Source organism: Leucoraja erinacea, chromosome 3 (genome assembly GCF_028641065.1).
Source record: "Leucoraja erinacea ecotype New England chromosome 3, Leri_hhj_1, whole genome shotgun sequence".
NCBI classification, from domain to species: domain Eukaryota; kingdom Metazoa; phylum Chordata; class Chondrichthyes; order Rajiformes; family Rajidae; genus Leucoraja; species Leucoraja erinaceus.
In genome coordinates this window covers 108,967,898-108,987,674 of record NC_073379.1, presented here as the reverse complement: position 1 = coordinate 108,987,674, position 19,777 = coordinate 108,967,898, and positions in this window count along the sequence as shown.

Here is a 19,777-nt window from a genome sequence, read left to right as displayed (position 1 = left end):
TGCCCACAAGTAGCAACATGACATACAATGACAGTTACGAATGACTCAGAAAACACTAAACATTAATAATAATAAAATATTAATGATAAAACACGATTGATCAAGCATGTAAACCAACAAAATAACCCATTAGGGTTAGCATGTAACCCAACAAAACCAACCAGATCAAAGGGAGGTTACAGATTTTTGGCTGTTGAGTAGAGCAACTACTCGTGGATAAATCTGTTTTTATGTCTGGCTGTGGCAGCTTTGACAGTCCGGAGTTGCCTTCCAGAGGGAAGTGATTCAAAGGGTTTGTGGCCAGGGTGAGAGGGGTCAGAGATGATCTTGCCCGCTCGCTTCCTGGCCCTTGCAGTGTAAAGTTCATCAATGGAGGGAAGGTTGCAGCCAATAACCTTCTCTGTTGATCGGACAATTCGCTGCAGCCTCCAGGTGTTGTGCTTGGTGGCTGAGGCAAACCAGACCATGATGGAGAAAGTGAGTACAGACTATACGATGGCCGTGTAGAATTGGACCATCATTGCCTGTGGCAGATTATATGTGTGTTATGATTGTGTTTATAATTTGTTTGGTTGTTTTGTTGTTCCGCGAGCATTGCCACTTCCATTTCACTGCACATCTCGTATGTGTATGTGACAAATAAACTTGACTTGACTTGACTTGACTTGAGATTGTGCTTCCTCAGCTGCCGTAGGAAGTACATCTTCTGTTGTGTCAATAGTTCATTTGTTGCTGTTATAGTCACGATGGCATATGTTATACAATTCATGTTTTTTCTTCACACTGTCGATATAATCTTTCCCTGAGTTTGGATTCTTGATGCAGTTTGAGCATTATTTCTATTTGCAATTTCTCATTCTCATTCCTGATCACAATTTCTTGCGGTTGATGAACTTCGAACAATGAGGATGTTGACAGGACTTGAGGGCCTGAACTAAAGGGATCAGTTGAGCAGGCTAGGACTTTATTCCTGGGAATGCCGGACAATGAAGGGTGATGTTATAGAGATGTATAACATCATGAGAGAAATAGATAGGGTAAATGCACAGAGTCTTTTACCCAGAGTAAGGGAATCAAGACCAGAAGAAATAGGTTTAAGGTGAGGGGAGAAAGATTTCATAGCAACCCAAAACATGTAGACAGGTACATGGATATGATAATAAAAAATTATAATAAACTTTAATACAGACTCAAGGTCCAGACAAGGGGCAACATTACATACAAAATACATTGCATATTAAAAAATATCATAAGGTACATATAAAATATTAGTATATCACTTATAAAAGCATCATAAATTGTATATTAAAAAAAACCCACAATACATGAATTAAAAATCCAGATTAAAAGAATGATCAATGCCCTACAACGAGACAACGAGACCAGTGTCTCCACAACTAGGATTGGTAGCGTGTAGTGCTAACCCTTATGTTTGACCAGGCACCAATAATTACATTTTTAGAGTCTTTTATCCTGCAAATGAATTTATACATATATTAATAATAATACATTTTATTTATGGGTGCCTTTCAAGAGTCTCAAGGACACCTTACAAAAATTTAGCAGGTAGAGGAAAAACATGTAAGGGGAATTAAATAAATAGTAGAGACATGACTAGTACACAAAGTAAAGACAGAATTCAATTCAAAACACAATATGAGGCAATTAATGCACAGATGAAAAGGGAGGGGGACGTGGGGCTAAGGATAGGCAGAGGTGAAGAGATGGGTCTTGAGGCGGAACTGGAAGATGGTGAGGGACACGGAATTGCGGATCAGTTGGGGGAGGGAGTTCCAGAGCCTGGGATACATATGATTTCTTAGGATAGCTTCTAAAGTACTGAATCCTGCAGCCACAAACATGTTACTAGATTTGATATGACAGATTTAGAGGGATATTGGCCAAATGCAGGCAGGTGGGACTAATGTAGATGGGGCATGTTGGTTGGCATGGGCAAGTTGGGCCGAAGGGCCTGTGTCCATGCTGTATGACTCTATGACTCTAGACAATAGAGCAGTACAGCACAAGAACAGGACCTTTAACCTGTAATGTCTGTGCCAAACAAGATGCCAAAACCAATTCCAATCTGCCTGCACATAATCTATATTCTTCTATTCCCAGCATATCCATGTGCTTATCCAAAAGTCTCTTAAATGCCACGATCACACCTGCCCCACACACCACCCCCAGCAATGTATTCTAGGCACTCACCATCCCCTGTGTAATAAAACTTGCTCTGCACATCTCTTTTAAACGTTGCCCCTCTCAAAGAACTCTTCCTGTGAAAAAAGGTCTCAAGTTCAAGTGAGTTTATTGTCATGTGTCCCTGTATTGGACAATGAAATTCTTGCTTTGCTTCAGCACACAGAACATAGTAGGCATTTACTACAAAACAGATCAGTGTGTCCATATACCATAGTATAAATATATACACACATGAATAAATAAACTGATAAAGTGCAAATAACAGATAATGGGTTATTAATGTTCTGAGTTTTGTCCGAGCCAGGTTTAATAGCCTGATGGCTGTGGGGAAGTAGCTATTCCTGAACCTGGTTGTTGCAGTCTTCAGGCTCCTGTACCTTCTACCTGAAGGTAGCAGGGAGATGAGTGTGTGGCCAGGATGATGTGGGTCTTTGATGATACTGCCAGCCTTACAGTTTACCCAACCAATGTCTTTGAGTTTAGGAGCATGGAGGTCCTACTGCAGTTGTACAGTGCCCTGGTGAGACTGCACCTGGAGTATTGTGTGGAATTTTGGTCTCCTAATTTGAGGAAGGACATTAGTGCTATTGAGGGAGTGCAGAGTAGGTTCACCAGGTCAATTCCCGGGATGGCAGGACTGACATATGAAGAAAGAATGGGTCGACTGGGTTTGTATTCACTGGAATTTAGAAGGATGGGAGGATATCTGATAGAAACATATACAATTCTTAGAGGATTGGACTGGGTAGATCAGGAAAAAAATTCCCGATGTTGGGGGAGTCAAGAACCTGTTTAAGAATAAGGGATAGGACATTTAGGACTGAGATGAGGAAAAACCTTTTCACCCAGAGAGTTGTGAACCTGAAGAATTCTCTGCCACAGAAGGCAGTGGAGGCCAATTCACTGGATGTTTTCAAGAGAGTTGACCCAAGAAAGTCGTTCCAGGTGTGACAGAGGTTCACCTGCATCTTCTCCAATCTCATCGAATGCATCCTCTGCTCTAGATGTCAGCTGATCTACATCGGTGAGACCAAGCATAGGATTGGCGATCATTTCGCCGAACATCTCCGCCTTAACCAACTTGACCTCCCGGTGGCTCAGCATTTCAACTCTCCCTCCTATTCCGTATCCGACCTCTCTGTCCTGGGCCTCCTCCATGGCCAGAGCGAGCACCACCGGAAATTGGAGGAACAGCACAGCATATTCCGCTTGGGGAGTCTGCATCCTGGGAGTATGAACATTGAATTCTCCCAATTATGTTAGCCCTTGCTGTCTCCTCCCCTTCCGATCTCTCCCTCAGCCTTTGGGCTCCTCCTCCTCCTTGTTCCTTTCTTCTCCCCCCCCCCCCACCCCATCAGTCTGATCAAGGGTTTTGGCCCGAAACATTGCCTATTTCCTTCACTCCATAGAAGCTGCTGCACCCGCTGAGTTTCTCCAGCATTTTTGTCTGCCTTCAAAAGAGTTAGATTTGGCACTTAGCGATAAGTAAATCAAGAGATATGGGGAAATGGCCTGAACGGGGTACTGTTTTTAGATGATTAGCCATGATCATATTGAACGGCGATGTTGGCTCGAAGGGCCGAATGGCCTACTCCTGCACCTATTTTCTATGTTTCTATGTTTCTCTCATAATTTTATATACCTCTATTAGGTCATCCCGCAACCTCCAGTGCTCCAGGGGGAAAAAAATCCAAGTCTGAATCTCTGAATCTCTCATCTCAGAGAATTATAGAGCCTAGCTCAGTAGAAATCATTAAAGTATAGGTAAATAAATTATTGAAAGATCAAGGAATTGAAGAATATGGGGTCCTGGCAGAGAGGAGGATTTGAGGCCTACAGTAGGTCAGTCATAAAATCATGTTGAATGATGGAACAGGCTTGTGGGGCCAGTCTCACTTCTATCTTCTTGTGCTCTTAAGTCCAGTTTTTAAATGTTTGTCTTTGCTCACTTGACATGTACATTTCTTGTATTATCTCTGGCTTCTGCAAATGATGGTAATCTTTTCTTCAATGTCTATTTAATGATTATTACTCATTTGTAACATTTCTTATTTGCTGTATATAACCTGAGTTGTTTACATAGGAGAGGTGATATCTCCAATGGGAATCATTAATAAAGCAGCAGACCAGCTCTTTATGGTCTAATGATTAAATGGGCCGGGTTGTCGTTTATCTGACTTGATTCCCACAGTAAACCCTGTACAGCTGACAAAGGCCTTGATGCTGATTCTGCGACTGTCCTCTGATCAGCTTGGGTCGCAGGTGTCAACCAAGTCTATGAATAATGCATCTTAAGGGTCCACCCTGAAACCTTTTAACAGCTAATTTTTCCAGAGGCTTGTTTCACTTTTTTAAAGTCTTTGATCATCAGAGATATTTAGAAACAATTGACCTTTGAGTTTAAGAAGGAAAAAGCGTAAACAAACTTTAAACAACTTCATTCAAAGCAAAGATCTTAGAGCAGAGCAAGATAGGCCACTCCTGCGAAATACAATGGGCTGACGTGTAGTACGCTACGGAGGGGACCCTGGGCATTTTCCACCGCACATTTTAGTAACTGGAGCCTACCTGACCCGACCCGACTCGCAGTGTAATCAATGTTGCGGGGCAACAGTTTGTGTGTGTGGTATAGGGTCAGATTCATCATTCTGCCAGTTCATACTTCTTGTCAAGAATAAAATTTGACTGGTAATTGTCTTTTTTAATGTTTTTTAAATCATTTATTTTTAAATGGCTCACAAGCCGTGTTTGAGTTGATTTTGTAGTAACCGGAACCTACCCGACCCGACCTGACCCGCAGGGGGGAAGTTTTTGCGTGTGATATAGGGTTAGATTCATAATTCAGTTAGTTCATAATTCTGTTAATTGTTGTTAAAGAATAAAATGTTTGTAAACACACATACATGAATGTGATATAAATGTATATAATCATATAACACACACAATTATATTTCTTCCCTCCTCCACCCCCCCCCCCCCCCCCCCCCAGTTGTTCTACTTCCCCCTCCGGCACTCCCCCGTCTGTCCCCACACTACAATGTCTCCCCCCCTCCTATGCCCCTCTCCCCGGGCCGCTCACTCCCTCTCCCCGCTGCAGAAACAAAGATCCGATCTTTGGCCGTAAGCAAGATGGCAGAACAAGATGGCAGAGCAAGATGGCGGAACAAGATGGCGGGGGCTGGTTGCTAAAATGGTTCCTATGATCACCCATGAATCCGCCCATGAGCATACTATGCGTTTGCGTGAGAGTAACCCATCTTGCTCTGCTCTATGATCTTTGATTCGAAGTGCGTCTTAAGATAATCTTAATTGGTTAACAACAATTAGATAATCAGAGAGAGATGCAGAGATAAGAACAAGAAGTACCTAATCCAATCTTTTTAATGAAGGTCATGATTCCATTCATATGAATGAGTTCTCATCACCAATCTGAGTCTGGAGAAACTCAGCGGGTGAGGCAGCATCGATGGAGCGAGGGAATAGGTGACGTTTCGAGTCGAGACCCTTCTTCAGACTAATGTGGGGATGGGGGGGGAGGGGACAGGAAGAAGAAAGGAAGAGGCGGAGACAGTGGGCCGTGGGAGAGCTGGGAAGGGGAGGGGAAGGAGGGAGAAAGCAGGAACTACGTGAAATTGGAGAAGTCAATGTCCATACCGCTGGAGTGTAAACTACCCAAGCGAAATATGAGGTGCTGCTCCTCCAATTTGCGGTGGGACTCACTCTGTTCATGGAGGAGGCCCAGGACAGAAAGGTCGGATTCGGAATGGGAGGGGGAGTTGAAGTGCTGAGCCACCAGGTGATCAAGTTGGTTATTGCGAACTGAGGTGTTGGGTGAAGTGATCGCCAAGCCTGCGCTTGGTCTCACCGATGTAGAGCAGCTGGCACCTGGAGCAGCGGATGCAGTAGATGAGGTTGGAGGAGGTGCAGGTGAACCTCTGCCACCCCTGGAAAGACTGCTTGGGTCCTTGGAAAGAGTCGAGGGGGGAGGTAAAGCGACAAGTGTAGCATTTCCTGCGGTTGCAAGGGAAAGTACCGGGGAAGGGGTGGTTTGGGTGGGAAGGATCGAATTGACCAGGGAGTTACAGAGGGAACGGTCTCTGTGGAAAGTTCACAGGGGAGGAGATGGGAAGATGTGGCCAGTGGTGGGATCCCGTTAGAGATGGCGAAAATGTCGGAGGATTATCTGTTGTATGTGACGGCTGTTAAGGTGGAAGGTGAGGACAAGGGGGACAAAAATTAGATTTTGTATTCTTAAATCAGTTATGTTTTACAATGTTGCTCATCATAAAAATGCGACGGATATGACTGAATGCAATGGACAACCTGGAAAACAAAGAGGGAAAAATAAATTAAATTCTCTAAAAAATTGCGCCAAACATATTTTTCCCACAGTAGAGAGTTTCACCTATGTGAAACAACATTCACAGTTGCAAACATTTAAGTTTTATAATCGGGTTTCTAGAAACTTAAAAGCAGACACTTACTAAAGAATCACCCAGAAACGCCATAGAATGCATCTTATCAGGTTTCGCCACAGCCCGGTTTGGGAACAGCTTCATCCAAGGCCACAAGCAATTGCAGAGAGTTGTGGACCACCACACAAACTAGCCTCCCTTCTCTTGATTCCATCTACAATCCACACTCCCAACACAATCAAGGACCAGTCTTACCCTGCTCACTCCCTCTTCTCACCTCTCACATTGGTTAGAAAGCACAGGTGTTTGAAAACACATATCTGCAGGATAGGACCAGTTTTTTCCCATCTATTATCAGGCAACTGAATGATCCTCTTATCAGCTCGATTGCCAACAGACACAAAATGCTGGTGTAACTCAGCGGGTCAGGCAGCATCTCTGGAGAAAAGGAATAGGTGACGTTTCGGGTTAGACTCAGATTCACAGAAGAGGATAATTTGAAACAAAGAACCTCTCATCTGCCTCATTGAACTATGTGAACTATTTTATTTTTTTTTAAATTAGAAGCAATGTACATACTTAATCATAATATGTAACATATTACATTTCTTGTACAACTTCTTTTTTTTTAACAATCCAATACAATATTTATTGTCATTTGAGCCTCAGTGAGGCTCAAACGAAATTCTGTTTCCACAGCCATACAAACAAAGACAATTCCTAGACATACACGCAATTTAATTCACACAAACATCCATCACAGTGAACCCACTGTGATGGAACACAAAGTATTGTCTCTCCCATGTTCTCCATTTCTCTCCTGATGGCCAAGCCCCAGGCGGGCGATGATAAGTCCCACGGCCATTTTAGGCCGCGCGGGGCGATGTACGGCCCTGCTCCCGGTCTAAAAGTCTCGAAGTTGGAGCCCCCGGCGGGCGCTGGAATGTCCCACGGCCATGAAGCGGCACCGGGCGATGTATGACCCAGCTCCAGGTCGTTCCAACCCCGCGACACGGGCTGGAGAAGTCGCGTTGCGGGAGCTCCGGGAAGCGGTCTCTCTCTCCCCAGGACCCGCGAGCTCCCGATGTCCCAGTCCACCGGACCTGCGGCTGCGTTGCTGGAGCCTCCGAGCCCCAGGAATCGAGTCGCAGCAGCGAGTCACCACCGCTCCCCACGCTCCGAGGCCGGCCATCCCCACGATGGTGAGTAGTCCGCAGCTCCGCAGTCTCCCGAGTCCCCGGGTTGTTCAGGTTGGAGGCCGCTCCACGGTGCTAGGCCCCAACGACAACGGAGACCCGACAGGGAAAAGGTCGGGTCTCCCGGACAGGGAAGAGATTTTAAATAGTTTCCCCCTCCCCCCCCCCCACATATACACATTTAAAACCAGTATTAAAAAACACCAACACTACATTTAACTAGACACTGCAACGGGTGAGTCGCGCCACCAACTTTAACCTATGATAGAAAAAGAGAAAAGAAAAAAGAGAAAGATGAAAAGAGTGAGGATAGTAGTGGAGTGTGGTCCGCAGTAGTTGGCGGTAAGTGAATGATAATGGTTAACTAGACTGTGTGCATGAAAATGGGGAAAAAAAGAAGAAAAAAAAGGCCCCACAGAAAAGGGGGGCCTTAAGAAAATAAAAATAAAATAAGTAAGGAATCTAAAAAAGGTAAGGCTAAGCAAGAAGGAAAGTGAATGTGCCTAATTCCTGGCGATTCACACCCATCACCTTGTTCTAAAAGAATTATTTTCCAGGATTGTGTTGCATCATATTACACCCGTAACAAATCAATGAAAGGTGACCATATTATTAAGAATTGCTCTTGTTTTCCTGCTAGAACAAGTCTCATTTCCTCAAGATGTAGTATTTCCGACATATTTGTAATCCACATTTTAAACGCAGGGATAGGAGCGTCGTTCCAGAATTTAAGTTTAAGTTTTCAGAACTATTTTTAATCAGACTTTATGTTTTATCTTGCACCAAATGTTGTACCCTTTATCTTATGTCTGTGCACTGTGGTTGGCTTGGTCAGATTCATGTATAGTCTTTTCTTTGACTGGATGCTATCTGACTCTATGACTCATAGAATCATATTGCCACGTTAGTTTACTCTCTAACTCTTGTTGGCCAAAACCAACACCATTAGCTGGTCCAGGAAATAAGTGTGTCCAACATGACCAATGTATCTAATACAAACATTACAAGTATCACGTCAGCTATAGTAAACATTGGTTGATGAGCTGTAAAGGCAGCACCAGTCGAGTCACAGGGCAAAGGTGAAAAAACCTCAGGTTCGCGAGAATCAAACAGTAGAAAAAAAACAGATTTATTTAAAAGAAAATACAGCACGAATATCTAAACCGCTTAACCCAGCAAATTTGTTAAAGATAATCTTCCAATGTTGAACGGCAAGCTGGGCTTTGTTTACTTGTTACCAGAAAAAAAAGACAGTCGACAGACTCCCTCTTCTTTCTCAGAAAAAAACTGATGATTTATACAGAAGCCGTTCACAATGCGGCCTGATTTAAACCTGGACCAGGCAGCTGTGAATAAGTAAAGGCATGACAGGGCTGGGCTGAGTAAATGATAAAGGACACAGTGAGATAGACAAGACTGATGGGCCTGTCCCACTAGGGCGTCATTTGCGCGTGATTTACGCCTCATCATTTACGCGTCCCGATGTATGACGTGCATGTGAAGCGCGCATGGTACACATTACGCGCGCACGGTGCATGGTGACGCAGGCAGAGTCGCGCCCGTCGCCCCGGGATTTTGGGATGTACAAAATCTTCGTGCGCCATCTGCGTGACTCGCAAATAACGCCCAAGTGGGACAGGCCCTTGAAGGTAGGACAGGATGAGACAAATTGGGCTGGGGTACAATAGGCTCAGATGGATGGTTTTCTGACTCCAGCCCAAATTTCCAAATCATTGAGCTCTGAGTTTTCAAAAGAGCTGCCGAAGTGAGAAATGGATGTGTTACAGAGCAAGGGTTTGTTTTTGTCAGTACATATTTATACTTCTTTTCCTTCTCCTCTGTGGGGAGGTTTTCAACTTTCATTAAAATGAATTGGCAAAGTAACAAGCTCTGGAGTAGCATGATTTCCCGATAAGCACACTAACTGTTCACCAGGATTACTGACGCATAACATCTCCCTTGAAGTTGTTTTGGCCTGTAAACTCTCTGGCACAAGTATAATATTCCAATTCCAAGGAGAACGTTACGGTAGCACATCAAGAAACAGATTAACCAAGTAAGAAGAATGGTTAATTCACGGGATTACACGGCTCTTTGCAAAGCAAGTCAGGAACAAAAGTGTTGGATCCTGGCTGAGAGAGATAAGTATGCACAGGGAATTATTGTAAAACAATTGCAATAGGCAAGGTATTTTAAAGCAATCTAAAATCACAGCTGCACATATGTTAACCACCCACATTTGACATGGAGAGTGCCAGAGGAATAATAACCCAAGGCTTGCTTTTGCATCACCCCCCATTTTGCAGAAAGTGCAATTTTCACTTTGCAGTGAATTAGGCTATTCCTGATGGGGCTGCCACCTATCCAAGTTATATTTTCTGATAAAAGTCAACATAGGTTCAATCTTCTTTCATTAAAGAAAGCCATCCCGCCGCTCAGTTGCAATATCGATGGTCTCAAGGGAAATACAAGATCTCGTGTTGGGTTAATGTTTCGCTGCATCTGAACGTTACACACAGGGCTGTGCAATCTCCAAGTAAATCACTAAGAGCAGGTGGCACTCAGGCACAGTGATGAGTGACGACTTAAGCGGTTGCCTCCATTGGGGTGAGGGTGGGGAGAGACGCTCATCTCTGTAAACTCGACAAACAGAGGAGGGAAGAATACCAGGGTGAAACTATGAGAGCAAAACAATTCCAATTTTGTCCAAAGTATTTAAAAACACCAGATTCCACAGCAGATTTCACCAATACCTGTCCACAGTGACTTCCATCTCCTCCAAAAATTAGAAAATAAATTCTCAAAATGTTACACTATGACTAAGAGAATATTGGTTACAGTTGCTGATTAACATAGAAACAGAGAAAATAGGTGCAGGAGTAGGCCATTCAGCCCTTCGAGCCTGCACCGCCATTCAATATGATCATGGCTGATCATCCAACTCAGTATCCTGTACCTGCCTTCTCTCCATACCCCCTGATCCCTTTAGCCACAAGGGCCACATCTAACTCCCTCTTAAATATAGCCAATGAACTGGCCTCAACTACCTTCTGTGGCAGAGAGTTCCAGAGATTCACCACTCTCTGTGTGAAAAATGTTTTGCTCATCTCGGTACTAAAGGATTTCCCCTTTATCCTTAAGCTGTGACCCCTTGTTCTGGACTTCCCCAACATCGGGAGCAATCTTCCTGCATCTAGCCTGTCCAACCCCTTAAGAATTTTGTAAGTCGTAATCCACTGTTGATTCAGTCTATTTGTATGTCTAGGTTTAGTTTAAATTAAAGATACAGCGCGGTAACAGGCCCTTCAGCCCAATGAGTCCGTGCCGACCAGCAATCCCCACACATTGCCACACACACAAGGAACAATTTACAATTATACCAAGCCGATTAACCTACAGACCTGTATATCTTTGAAGTATGGGAAGAAACTGGAGATCCCGGAGAAAACCCATGCAGGTGACTGGAAGAAGGCACAGACTACGTACAGCCAGCACCCATAGTCAGGATTGAACCATGGTCGTGTTGCACAATCCTGAAGGTTCAATTACAGGACCACCTACCTCTAACCACTTCCACCATTTATTGCCCAATATGTCAATCCGCAAGTTCCATTTACTTCCCACCCTGAATGGAAGGCCAATAAACTCAATTGCATCATTTCTGACTCATTCTATTTCCAATTCCAATCTGTTTTTAAGAGAAATGTTTGCAAAATCGTTTGCCATTTTGTTTACCACATCAATGATTTTTCTCCTGGGTTTCTTGCAGGTTTTCGTGCCCTGGATATTAATCTTCAATTCATGGGTGCTCCAATTTAACCTGCCACGTTGCCATGCCGATTGTAGGCCTCATCTCTGGGCCATATTTATATCACGTTCACAAGTTATAGGAGTAGAAATTAGGCCATTTGGCCCATCGCGTCTACTCTGCCATTCAATCATGGCTGATCTCTGCCTCCTGATCCAATTTTCCTGCCTTCTCCCCATAACCCTTGACACCCGTTCTAATCAAGAATTTGTCTATCTCTGCCTTAAGTTCATATCTTAGGTTTTCAGCTGGCCTTGTGGGGTTATCTGAATATTTTAGTTCCTTAAATTGCAAGATTATGCTATTTGTACCCAATATTTCAGTACAGTGCCACGGGTATGATTTATTTATATGTTGATTTTCTTGTTTTAAATGTTTTTTGATTGTGACCAATAATCAAAAGATAATGCATTGACATGTTAAGAAATTGCTTTCTGTAAAATCTTAAATCTGACTGTTCTGCATTAGTGAATGTTTCTTCCGAAAAGATCTATTCCTTTCAATAATTTGTAACGTTCACAGATCTGCCTTCAGGAGCTAATAAAACAAAATATATAGCACTACAAAACATTACAAAACTGTGTTTCATCAAGTGCAAGAGGTATGGTATGCTTGCAGTGTATAAGCCTCAATCGCATCTGATCACAAACGTTTGCACATTGATAAATGTAATGATGTACACTTTTGTTGAATAATCATACAATTGCAATAGCAGAGTGCCTATGTAACAACAATTGTGTTAGACTGGAGCAATTCAAATAAACATATGCACAATGAAAAATAACACAATTACCTTACAGTGGCACTAGTTAGAGCAATGATTTTTGAATTTTGTAAATTAAATTGAAATTTAGCTTCCTTTTTTCAAAGAGGAAGAAGTTGCAATATTTGTTTTAATTTTTAAAAAAAATTAAAATTAGGATCAAGTACACAGGACAAGATGTTAAGTTATAATAAGTTACAGTAATACACACCACATATATCTTATTACATTTGTTGTACCCCTTCATTTTTTGAGCTTTAAGAGAGATAGAAATAAAAGAAGTAAGGAAAGTGAGAAAGAGTCGTGATAGTGTTGGGAAAAGAAAGCCCATTAGAAAGAGAGCTAGAGAAGAAAGTTAAGAAATAGACCCTAGAAAAAAAAGAAACAATCGCTCTATTATAAAAAACTCCGCAAAAAGGGATATACCAACCATATTTTTCATCCCCCCCGTTACCAGATCATGGCACCATTTATTTTTTTTAATTACTGTTGCACCTTATGTTTGTACAGGTGCACAACCTTTTATCCGAAAGCCTTGGGACCAGACACTTTTCGTAATTCAGAATTTGTCGGTCTTCGGAATAGAAATTTTTTAGTGTAGATTTTAATGGCTGGCTCAGTGGTAGAGTGTTCGGCTCATATCCACAAGATCGCGAGTTTGCGCCTTGATCCCGGCAGTTACTCGGTCGCGAGTTTGAGTCTTCAATGTCGTTTTTTTCTTGCAGAATAAATGTTTGTATGAAATGCAGTGTAGGAGAGGTGTACTGACTGTGTCGGCAGAACTTTGGAAGTGATTGCCCACCAGTCTAAAAAGCCGCTGTGTCTCCCTGTCCCTGGGATAGCAGGGGGTGATCAAACAGCACACTACCACCCTCCCCCTCCAACTCCAGAGGAATCCGCTCCCCGATGGGCCGCTACGGCGACAAGTGGCAGTTTGCCCACAGCCCGAGCTGCGCCACCCCAAGAACACCTTGCACACCATCAGCTTCTGCCCCTACATGTTCCTCTGGAGTTGGAGCGGGGCTGGGCTGGAGTTGCTGCTGGCTGTGGGTCTCTGGGATCTCCGTGCTTGCAGTGGGCCTGGGGGTCGCTGTCCCGTTGGTCCTGACGTCTCCGGCCACCCCTCTGGACTGGAGCTGAGACTGGGAACTGTACCGCCCTTGCCCCCTCCCTCTGCAACTGCAAACAACCCCACTCTCCTGCAAGGGCGGTACAGTTCCCGGAGGATAGCAGGTGGCCGGAGACGTCAGGACCAACAGGAACCCGCTCCCCGATGGGCCCCTACGACGCCCCGATTTGCGCCCCGTCATCCGCAACCCAGGTTCCTCTGTAGTTGGAGCGGGGCTGGGCTGGGCTGCTGTTGGCTGTGGGTCTCCGGGTTCTCTGTGCTTACGGTGGGCCTGGTGGTCGACGTTCAATTGATCCTGACGTCTCCAGTGACTGCACTGGCCTGCTGCCATCGCCGACGTGAAGACAGTGCAAAGCCCCCGCGCCGGTGCAATGATCGGGGAGCTGGAGAGGGGAGGTAAGGGGTCACACACATGGCCGGGGAGCAGAGGGGTGTAGGTGGGGTGAAACTGAAGGGAGCGACAATTTGCTGCTCCCTGCCCGCTGAGTTAAAAAGTTTCCACTGTGTATCGTGAGTCTACCGTGGGAACTTTTTAACTCAGCTAGCAGGTAGCAGCATATTGTCAATTATTAACCCTCCCGCGCAATATACCCTCACCTTCTCTTTTATGAATGGGGATTTAGTTCCCCTTTCTTCGAGGACCGACCGGAGGTTCCGCTGTCACCTCTGCGGGCCGCCCTCGGTGAACGTTTTCAAGGACCTTTCTTCAAGGACCGAAAAAATGTCGCTAATCGGAGGTTTTCGTTATTTGGAATTTCTGATAAAAGGTTGTGCACCTGTAGTAAGTTTGACTTGTTACAATTACCTCATTCATGTGTCTATATTTGAGCTAGCCCACGTTGTCCACCTCTGAATTACTTGATAAAACATAATGTTAAAATAATGGCAGAAATCGCTAGATGTACTCAGAGGGCTTTGCAGTGCATATGGAGAGGAAAGCAATGATATATGTTCAGGATAATAACCCCCCATCCCCCACTCCCATCATATCTAAAGCAGGATTAAATAATCCTTCCCCTTAGATATTTACTCCTTACCCACACCCAACAGATGAAAGGAGTTTCTTACCACGACAACTGAATCTCTCAAATCAGAATCCCACTTCCTCTTGCGCCAACAAGCTAAATAATTCTAGGGCTTTGGTTGACTCAACTTAGAATCTGTATTTTCAAATGATTTATTATCTCCCTACATGCCCTCCCTCATTTAATTATTTATATAATCTCCAGTTCTGACAATGCTACAGCCCACTCAACGTGCCTCATACTGAGAGCTGGCCTCATTATAAATGTTTTGCTTTTACTTCCAAATCAGCGATCAGCTAGCACTGAAAAAGCCACCAGACCTACTATTTATTGACACAAAGAACTGCAGATGCCAGTTCACAGCACAAGGCACAGAGTGCTGGAGTAACTCAACAGGTCAAGCAGGATCTGTGAAGAACATGGATAGGCAATGTTTCAGGTTGGGAGTTACACAAAGATGCTGGAGAAACTCAGCGGGTGCAGCAGCATCTATGGAGCCAAGGAAATAGGCAACGTTTCGGACCGAAACCCTTCTTCAGACTGATGGGGGGTTGGGACCTTCCTTCATGTCACTTAAGCATTTTCTGTCTTTATTTCAAGAGAGAATTAGATTTAGCTCTTAGGGCTAAAGGAATCAAGGGATATGGGGAAAAAGCTGGAATGGGGTACTTATTTTGGACGATCAGTCCTGATCATATTGAATGGCGGTGCTGGCTCGAAGGGCCGATTTGAATAGACATAGAAACATAGAAATTAGGTGCAGGAGTAGGCTATTCGGCCCTTCGAGCCTGCACCGCCATTCAATATGATCATGGCTGATCATCCAACTCAGTATCCTGTGCCTGCCTTCTCTCCATACCCCCTGATCCCTTTAGCCACAAGGGCCACATACTCCTGTAACTAATTTCTATGTTTTCTATGTTGTCAGCACCTACAGTTGATGATTTCCAGTCAGTTCTGTCCTGGTTGGCTTCCATTTACCTTCTGTTCACCAAAGCGACCACTTAAAATTCTCACCCCTTTCTATCTCTGCAGCTTTCTTCAGCTTTACATCCCATCAAAGTGCTACATTCTACCAATATATTGTGTTAATTCACCTGCTTCATTTACGATCACAGCTCCACCTGTTTAGGCCAGGTGCTGCAGAGTTCTCTCATAAGGTCATATGGTCATGTGATATGAGCAGAATTAGGCCATTTGGCCCATCAAGTCTACTCCGCCATTCAATCTTTGCTGATCTCTCCCTCCTAACCCCATTCTCCTGCCTTCTCCCCATAACCTCTGACACTTGTACTAATCAAGAATCTATCGATCTCGTTAACCTCTCCACTTTTAAGACCCTTTTTAAGACCAAGATATGCATATGCTCACATGTGCTGTTTTGATAGACACAGATGTGCAGGGAATGGAGAAATGTGGATCATGTGCAGGCCCTTCAGCCCGTCAGTATGATGTTAAAATAAACCAATCTCATCTCATTGTCTTGTCTTAGAATCATGTTGAGGGCTCGAGGGCTGGTTCATACGCTGTACTTTTCTTTGTTCTGTGTCTCCATGTACATTTAATTAAACCTCAAATCAAATGTGTCAATCGAGGAAAGCATCAGTTCAGTATTGAATAGTGATAGAGATGCTAAGGTTCATGATGTGGAATTAGTTTGGGTGGAAATAAGGAAATGAAAGGGAAAGAAAATAACTGTAGGAGTAGTCTATTTGGCCACCAAAATGTTGTCTAATGATAGCACAAAGTATAAATCTAAGATTATAATCTTTGATTTATACTTTGTGCTATCATTAGACAACATTCTGCAGAGCAAGAGCAAGATAGACCACTCCTCCGAAATCCAATGGACTTGCGTGTAGTACGTAACGGAAGGTCACGGCCGCCATTTGTGTAAGCCAAACGCGACATCTTTGGTAGCAGGGGACGGACTCCACTGTTCTACAATCTGCTCTTACATCAGGTCGCAGGGAAAAGCAAAGATACTAAAGGCGGCCGGCGGGAGAGCCTCAAGCATCCACCCGCGGTCGGCGCTCCCGAGGCAGCGGGCAATGCTCCTCTAGTATCTTTGGTGTAATCCGTTATAAAGATTGATCCGCTCTATCATCAATCAGTGTTGTAGGGAACAGTGTTTTATATATAATCCATCACTTCACATATTTAGTTAATGTTATTGTAAATTGCAGCTCAATAAAATGGCGTCATGTCACGCCCATGTCATACTACGCTTTTTTCGCAGAGTGTGCATCTTGCTCTGCTCTATAATCCTTGGTATAAATCAAGATATAATCAAAGGTATGTTAGTGGGACTTTAAATTTCATAGGTGTAGGGGTTGTGGAATTTAGATCATTGGAGGCATAGAGTGATACAGTATGGAAACAGGCCCTTCGGCCCAACTTGCCCACAACCAGCTACACTAATCCCACTTGCCTTCGTTTGGTCCATATCCCTCCAAACCTGTCGTATCCATGTTCCTGTCTAACTGTTCCTTAAACAATGGGATAAACAATGGGATAAAGAGGAGAAGGATACGTTTTAAAAGATTGTGGAATCGAGGATGATATGGAACTGGCAATGAAGAGTTCAAAGTTCAAAGTTCAAAGTGACTTCATTGTCGATTCAATTATGCAATAGTAGTTACACAGAGGATCGAAATTACGTTTCCCCATACTCCAAATGTGCAAGTAATATTAAAAACACAGACAGGCAACATACCAATAAAAATAGACGATAGACATACATTATTTAAAATATTAAAATATGTACTATGCAAAAATGAGCAAAAACTTTGTATTTTAAAAAGGGTGCAACAATGAAAGGTGCAATATAGAAAAAGTGCAAATTTCGTACTGGAGACATTGAGCCAAAGTTATTTCCACAGTTTGTTTGTCTTTGTTTGGGTACTGTTCATGGAATTTTCTTAAGTGTGTTGAGTAGTCTGATGGCCTGAGAGAAAAAGCTGTTTTTGAATCTGGTGGTTTTGCTCCGCATACTGCGGTAGCGCTTGCCGGAAGGTAGGAGGGTGAACAGTTAGTGTGCTGGGTGGGTGGTGTCTTTGATGATATTGCTTGCTCTCTTGCGACAGCGAGAAGGGTATAGGTCCTGGATTGCTGGTTGGGGTGATCTGGTGATCTTCTCCGCTGTCCTCACCACTCTCTGTAGGGCCTTCTGGTCAGCAGCAGAGCAACTGCCATAGCAGACTGAGAGACTGCTGGTAAGAATGCTCTCAATGACACCCCTGTAAAAAGTCGTGAGGGCAGAAGGGGGGGGGGGGTTGAGCAGAAGAGGAGTTGAGACCTGAGCCAGACCGGCCATGTTCATAGTGAATAGGGTGCCAGACTTGTCCTGCTCCTGCTCCTGCTCCTCTTTCATTGTGTCCTTGACTCACTATGCATTCCCTTGGGATGCTTTCAAAATGATATGCACTGCATAATTACAGTATATTGCATTTGTGCTACTCTTATTGTTGGTACATATCTAAACGATGAGAATAGATCACCTCCTGTTCTGGTGATTAGATAATTGCAAATCTCATGCAGAGTAAGGTTTAATTACTCCCTGTCCTGGGTAAGTACACACAGATTCATGACACGCATATGGATAGCAAGTGACTGAAGTATAGAATTTCAATTAATTATAATGACTTCTGTACTGTCTGTGTGCTATTGTTAACACAATTGGCTTTTTGTATGATACATTTATAACTCGTTGTTTATTTTCCAGCACTGACAATCAAATAATTAAGCTGCTATCTGCCTTGCACTATTGCAATAACTGTTTTTAAAAATGTCTAGGCCTATTAACCTAAACTAAATTAAATATCCTGAAAAAATAAAGAGGCAGGAAATATAATTTGTCATTGTCGGTTTGGAAGAAAGTCATATGACATGATTAAATGTTGATCTTTGTATACAACTGGCTGAATTGCACCGTAGCGGACAGGAAGGCACTACAACGGGTGGTGAAAACCGCTCAGTACATCATCGGTGCCCTGCTCCCTGCCATGGATGCCCTCCACCGAAAACGGTGTCTGAGACGGGCCGGGAAGATCATCAAAGACCCCTCCCACCCTAACCATGGACTGTCTGCCCTCCTCCCATCAGGGAGGAGTTACAGGAGCCTCAGGTCTCATACTAGTAGGATGAGGAACAGCTTCTACAGCAATACAATCACATTGCTGAACTCGGAGTCTAGCCGATAGATTTCTCCAGTCTCTCCGTCCACATACAAAAAGTAATCCTCCGTCAGTTTCGCCACCTCCAACGTGACCCCACCACTCGCCACATCTTCCCATCTCCCCCCATATCTGCCTTCCGCAAAGACCGCTCCCTCCATAACTCCCTTGTCAATTCTTCCCTTCCCTCTCGTACCACCCCCTCCCCGGGCACTTTCCCTTGCAACCGCAAGAGATGCAACACTTGTCCCTTTACCTCCCCCCTCGACTCCGTTCAAGGACCCAAGCAATCATTCCAGGTGCGACAGAGGTTTACCTGCATCTCTTCCAACCTCATCTATTGCGTCCGCTGCTCTAGATGTCAGCAGATCTATATCGGTGAGACCAAGCGGAGGTTGGGCGATCGTTTCGCCGAACACCTCCGCTCGGTCGCAATAACCAAGCTGACCTCCCGGTGGCTCAGCACTTCAACTCCCCCTCCCACTCCGCCTCCGACCTCTCTGTCCTGGGTCTCCTCCATGGCCACAGCGAGCAGCACCGGAAATTGGAGGAACAGCACCTCATATTCCGTTTGGGGAGTCTGCATCCCGGGGGCATGAGCATCGAATTCTCCAAATTTTGTTAGTCCTTGCTGTCTCCTCCCCTTCCTCAGTCCCCCTGCTGTCTCCTCCCATCCCCCAGCCTTCGGGCTCCTCCTCCTTTTTCCTTTCTTGTCCCCGCCCACCCCCGTCCCCGATCAGTCTGAAGAAGGGTTTTGGCCCGAAACGTTGCCTATTTCCTTCGCTCCATAGATGCTGCTGCACCCGCTGAGTTTCTCCAGCTTTTTTGTGTAATCTCCGTCCACATTGTTTGCTTATTCTGTATTTTTATTTCTATGTTGCACTGTTACTACGGACTGACGCATTTCGTTGTGCCCATACTTGTATCCGCGCAATGACAATAAAGTTGAATTGAATTGAATTACATCGCCAAAAAGCTGCACGTCCCATAATGGTATGAATTGTTACTCAATTACTTTAAATAATGAATTGGAAATGTTTATTGATGTTTCCAAAAGACTG